Source organism: Cupressus sempervirens, chromosome 1, assembly GCF_028749045.1.
Source record: "Cupressus sempervirens isolate cs-2001-9-10 chromosome 1, ASM2874904v1, whole genome shotgun sequence".
In the NCBI taxonomy this organism is placed as follows: Eukaryota; Viridiplantae; Streptophyta; class Pinopsida; order Cupressales; family Cupressaceae; genus Cupressus; species Cupressus sempervirens.
The window spans coordinates 654,851,713-654,858,481 of NC_143118.1; the positions used below are offsets into that span (position 1 = coordinate 654,851,713).

Consider the following 6,769-nt stretch of genomic DNA (forward strand, 5'->3'; position numbering starts at 1 on the left):
ATCACCTAGATCCAATTAGTACTGTCACTACTAATTGTTCCATTTATTCATGAGAGTATTCATGAGAGATGAGTCCGTGTAAATCAGTACTCATAAAATATGGATCACTGTTTGACTCAAAAATTACATAATTAAATGATGATAACAATATCACAAAATACATCATGTCTATATCAAATTTGAAAAACATTAACAACTTTTTCAAAAACCTTCCCAAATTTGAAAAACATTAACCACTTTTTCAAAAACCTTTCCAAATTTGAAAGACATTAACTACTTTTTCAAAAACCTTCCCTCACAGAGTTGTACACCCACAGCACAGGTATATCTTCAGATAAATGTGTATAAAAGCACAACTGCTCATTTGATGCAGTAAATAGATCAACCTCCCCATTTTGGAAAGAACTATCTAAGCCCTCCACAGAAAAAGAAACAATGGAAGGATTACCCGTTTGGAAATTGTAAGAGCGGAACCGATATCGTCCTGGCCTCGTTGTAGTATCATTTGCCGTTAGTCTATCAACGAGACACGATTGTAAGTGAAATTTCTTGTAATGCGTATGAGCAAAATCTAGATTAAAAGGGAGGGTTTGCCATCGCTTTGAAGCCCTAGAAAGTATTGTTTGCAATGAGCTCATCATGGCATTTCACCTGCTCTGCTAATCTGGTAATGCTGGCCATTTTCAGCTGCGGATTCGAGAACGGGAATTAGATTTATCAAATTTCACTTTTGAAATTGGACTTAATGCAATCGCCCTTAACTGCCACTGCAGAAAAAGCTCTTCTTTGAAGTGCCGACTCTCCTTTACATTTTTAAGCGGACCTTTCAGCGAAGAAGTATTTCCAAAAACCCTAATGTAACGTGTCTGGAGACTGGACATTGTTATGTTTAAATAATGGCTAATTAGGGCCAGCAGGCTATTTTTATTGTGAGGAAAGTCCTGGACGGAAACCCCATGTCCCACACCTGAAAAAGTTTCACGACTGCCGTGAAGTTTCACGACCGCCTCAACTTAACCACCAGTCGAACAACTATAAATAGTCTAACAATAGGCTCTTCCACAAAGTCCCCAATGCTGATCATATTTAAGTAGATACCAAATGGGGGTGTAGAATTTTTAGTCATTCCAAAGCCCAGCAAATCTCATGGGAAAGGTAGAGCTGCTATGAAGATTTTCGTGTCTTTGAATTTGCTTCCCTTGCGGACATAATTAGGGAGGATCTATTATATAACACTAAGATAGATGTACTGTGAGATACAGATTCTTTTAGGGTATTTTATGTTTATGGTACTTCATGTTTATGTTCAAGATTCAGGTACTTCATGTTTGAATACGAACCCTGTTTATAAAAATGGCTTCCATTTAATTCTTTGATTTACGATTTATGCCTATAAATTTTATTGCATTATTTTGTTTCTGTAACTCTGCTGCAAGTAATATAATGTCTTCCAGCCTATGGAGTAATTCAATACTGAAATCCAGCCATATTGTGCGTTGTGGGATCTATGGACTGATCATCCTTCGTGCCTGGGCTAATTTGGGAGTAGTGAAACAGGGTATGGGTTTAGGTGTTTTGTTTGTAGTTTCAACTGCCCTGCTAGACGTGCATGGAAAATGTGTGAACTGTTTGACAAAATGTCTCAAAAGTGATGTAATCTTATGGAATGTGATGATCACAGAATATTCACAAAATTGGATGTTCTATTGACAGGGCTTGAGAAATCTTCAAGCAAATGAAAATGGCAGCCTTCCCACTAGTGTCAGAATAGCATCTTTGGATCTTTGAAACGGTGTATAGGCTTTGGGCAGTATCTACCGTACAACTTAGGTGCACCTCTTTTCGATGTATTTCATGACTTTAAGCCTCGGGGTGTATCTAAGTTGCATGACTTCCTTCCTCTGTTGGAATTTAATTAAAATATAAGTTTTTCTTAACAAGGATTGTGGCATTAGTTATCCCCACCACCCAATTCTGTTGTTCAAATAGGAAAAGGAAATTAGGAATATGTTTTCTATTCTTTATTTGGTGTGTCAATGAAATAGGGAATAGGAATACATATATCTATTTTGTCTCTAAAATGAGCTTATGTCCATTCCAAGAGGTAGTAATTATTGGAATAGTCATTCATATTCCCACTATGCATTTTAATTCTCAATTTCTATGTGTGCAACCAAACGGAAATCAAAATTTTACAAGAGTTGTATACATAGACATTAACTTGCTATTTATATCCTTAGCAAGGCTGCTACAATAGCCATAAGCCTCACTATGATTCTTTCAACAATTCTAGAATAATTTATAGTTTTGTTATAGTAAACACAAATTAACAAAAGAAATATGTTTCACAAATCTATTAGTGGTCAAAAGACCCCATCTTAGAATAGTCTATGGTGCAATATTAAAAAGATTAAAAATTAAATAGGATATAGTGAATAGATGTTTTAGGAGTTTGGCATGAATGGTTAGCAAATAGGTAAATATTCTTTGATTGAATCTTTATATTTGCAATGTTGGAATTTCCATGGTTGTTTTAAGTAAATGTTTTTTTATAGAAATTTGTGTTCCCTAATATAAAGAATGTTCAATTATGCATTTGGTATGTGTTTGATTTTAAAAAAATATCATTGTAAAATAATAAAATGAGAAATTTAACTCCAAATTAGTGCTTCATATAATGTCATTACGAAGTTATACAATTATATAGACATTTATCTTCTTCTTATCAAAACTAAGATCATGTATTTGTTTTGGGAGACCCTTATAAATAATTAATAATCATAATTACCTTGGTCTCAATTTTCTCAATATATTCAATTGAGAAACATGTAAAATAAAGCCTTGAATGTTAGTTTTGGTAGCTTTCGACAGTTGTTTGCTAATATGTAATTGTTTAGTAAATAATTATTTTACTAACTAATTAGTTAGAGTAGGGACAATTATTTGTTAAATAATTGACCCCTTTTAGAAGCAATTAGAAACCAACTTTGTTAGGGTTGTTAAGTTATTTTTTATCTCACCTGTCGATTGAGAAATAATCTCAGTTGTTGACTTTCCAACAAGAGTAGTATAAAAGGGGGACATTTGGAGAACACAAGTTGGAGAAGCATTTGTAGTGTGAGCAAATGAATTTATAGTGATAGCAAATAGTTTTGCAATGTGAGCAAGGGCGTGCTGATAGCATTGGGGATAGCAATGGGGAAATATTAGCGAGAGAAATTGGAAGGTTGTAAGAGTTCTGCCAGTAAGAGGCAAGGAATTTTGTATCTCTTGATTTGCTGAAGTTAATATAATTCCTCATTTGTAGAACTAGTTTTCCCATAGGGGTTTTTCCAGGGACAAATTGTCTGAAAATATTGTCATTGTGTTGCTTATTTCTTTTTGTATTTTATTGGTGAAGTTGATGTTATGTTTTTTCAATATTTGTTGTGAATTAATTTTTGACAGCTAAATAATCATTTAAGATAGGAGATAATTAATAATTAGTGACAACAATAGAAATTTTCACATGGTATCAGAGCAGTGTTAAGGGTAGAAAATTTTTTCCCTAGGAAAGAAATTGAGGGTTTATTAAACCTAGTTTGATCTTTATAGATTTATTATTGCTTTAATCCCTTGAGATGGCATAAACTGGTTTGAGAGATCAAGATAGATTAGATGGTGCCTCAAATTTTCGTGTCTGGAAGGCCAGACTTTATTTATTATTGGAAGAGAATGGTATCAAGGATTATATTGCCAATGTTGTAGATGTACCTACAGATGCAACACAACTTGCAACATAAAATAAGGACGATGCCAAGGCAAGGAGGATAATCCTTGATGGTGTCAAGGATCATATTGTTCCACATATCTCAGAGCTAGACACAAGAAGAAAATGTGGGATGTCATTTTGAATTTGTACCAGAATGCTACCACCAATAGGAAGATTATTCTCAAAGAGAAGTTGAAGAATACCTAGATGAACCAGGGAGAAGACATCACAAGTTACCTCACAAGGATTAGACTTGTCAAAGATGAGTTAGCAGATGTTGGAGATAACCTTTGTGATGAGGAGTTAGTGAGAATAGCCCTAAATGGGTTTACTAAGCAATGGAGTGTCTTTATTCAAGTTGTCTATGGATAAGACACCTTACCGAGTTGGGAACGACTATGGATTGATTTCACTCAGGAGGAGTTTAGACTAAGTCTTGTCAATGGGGCCAATAAGAGTTAGAAAAGTGAGGTGGAGCAAGAGAACATTGCCCTAGCAGGAAAAGGGAAACAAAATATGGGGTCTAGCAAAGGATCAAATTCACAGAGTGAGAAGAAGAAGAAGGACCTTTCAGAGGTCAAGTGCTTTGGTTTTCACAAGTATGGTCACTATGTCAATGATTTCCTAGAAAGGAAGAAGGGAGAGAAGCAGGTGGCAACTTGAACAAGTGCAAAAGAGCTCTCTAATATAATGGAGGATGAGTTTGCACTCATAGCTTGTATGGTTAGCTCAACCTCATAGTGTGTTTGGTATATAGATAGTGGGGTGTCATTTCATATGACAAGAGTTAGAGAGTACTTCTTTAATTATAAGCAGGAGAACACCAATATCCAAATCTCTATGGGAAACTCATCCAAACTCAACCCAATTGGAAAAGTGACTATTTAGTTTCAAAGGGAGAATGGAAAGATAATTCCACTTCATGATGTGTTGCATGTGTCAAGCTTAGGTGTGGATTTGGTTTCTATATTTTCCCTTAAGGATAAAGGGTATAATGTACTTTTTAGAGGGACACATGTGTTGATCAAGCATAAGGATTGGAAGTCACCCATAACTATTGGAGTTAGGAGTGATCGCCTAAATAGGCTACAATTTGATACTCCTAAGGCACTCATAAGTAGCAGTAATCCTAGAGATCTTGCAGAGCTATGGCATAGGAGGATGGGCCATATTCATCATGGAGCACTTAAATTGCTTTATGAGATAGTGATAGGTGTTCTAGAGGTGAGCACATAGCATGATGGTGTATGTAAGAGATGTATGTTGAGGAAGTTTGTGAAAGAATCGTTTCCAAGGAGTGACACCAGATCTGAGGGTGTTTTTGATCTAGTACATTTAGATTCTTGTAGACCAATTTTGACAAAATCTCTCACAGAATATGAGCAATATGTTACTTTTATTGATGATTTATCTAGGAAGACCTAGATATACTTCTTGAAGACCAAAGATTAGGTTTTCAACTGCTTCCAAGTGTTTAAGGCTCTTGTGGAGAACTCGACAAGAAGGAAGATAAACATTATTTGTTAGACAATGGAGGTCAAACAATGGAGGCAAGTACAATGGAAACTTCTTCCAGGAGTTTTGTACCAGAGAAGGAATCAAGAGAGTGAATTGTTCCTTACAATCCACAATAGAATGGAGTAATTGAGAGGAAGAATTGATCTATATTAGAGGCAACAAGGGCTATGCTACATGACTAGGGCATGCCCCATTACTTATGGCTAGAGGCATGTTGTACAATAGTTCACATTTAGAATAGGGTTCCACACAAGGTGCTAGGAAAGATGACACTAGAGGAAGCTTTCAAAAGAAAGAATCCAGATGTTAGTCACTTCAACATATTTGGGAGTTTTGCATATTGTCATATTCCAAATTATACACATACAAAGTTATATTAAACTATAAAGAGAGGGTACCTAGATGGGTACAATTATCCCTCTAAGGCATCTAAGATTTTTATCCTTAGGACCAAAATTATTATTGTTAGATGTGATGTCAAGTTGAAGGAGGAGGTATACATAGAGAAACCAGAAGGCTTTGTAGCACACAACAAATAGACCCACATGTAAAGATTGAAGAGAGCTTTGTAAGGACTCAAGTAGGCTCCCAAAGCATGGTATCAATGCATTAATACATACTTGTAGGAAATGGGCTTTGTGAAGAGTGAAGAAAATACTAACCTCTACTACTTGGTGGTTGGGGTGGGGTTCTCATTCTTATTCTTTATGTGGACAACTTGTTTCTTACAGGTTCACTAGATCTTATAGAGGATTGTAAGAGGGACCTTGCAGAAGAGTTTGAGGTGAAGGATTTGGGACTTATGTAGTACTTCCTAGGCATGGAGGTGTGGCAAATAGATGGAGATATTTTCCTTGGTCAAGAGAAATATTGCATTGAAATATTGAAGAGATTAGGAATGGAGGATTACAAATCCATGTCTACACCCATGATCACAAACTGGAGGAAGGTAGATACATCCAAGAAAAAAGATGTAGATCCCACCTTATATAGGTAGTTGATTGGTTCTCTTATGTATGTGGTCAACACCAAGCCAAATATAACATTTGTAGTAAACTCTCTTAGTCAGTTCATGGTTCAACCATAGAGAATGCATTAGACAATGGCCAAACATGTGTTGTGTTACTTATGTTAATACAATTGAGTATGTGATTAGATATTCTTGAGGTGAAGGTATCAGGTTGATAGGCTATACTGACATAGATTGGGTAGGTAGTATAATGAACAAAAGGAGAACTTCTAGGTGTTGTTTCAGTTTGGGATCAGAAGTTGTATCTTGGTTTAGCAGGGAACAAAAGTTTGCAACTCTAAGTTCAATATAAGCATAATACATAGCAACTAGCATGGTGACATGTGAAGTGATATGGATTTGAAAGGTGTTAGTAGCATTATTTGGTTAGAAGGTTGAGACTACTGTGATACACTATGACAATCAGAGTTGCATCAAATTATTTGAGAAACCAGTATTTCATGATAGCTCTAGACATGGGTATGTACATA

General features: G+C 35.6%; 1 long non-coding RNA gene across 1 annotated transcript; it reads left to right on the forward strand.

Moving 5' to 3' along the window:
• Positions 1–1,415: 1,415 nt before the first annotated feature.
• Positions 1,416–2,352, forward strand: LOC149579595 (uncharacterized). Its single transcript, XR_016352433.1, has 2 exons — positions 1,416–1,558; positions 1,714–2,352. It is a non-coding gene; the product is annotated as an uncharacterized LOC149579595 (long non-coding RNA).
• Positions 2,353–6,769: the final 4,417 nt, after the last annotated feature.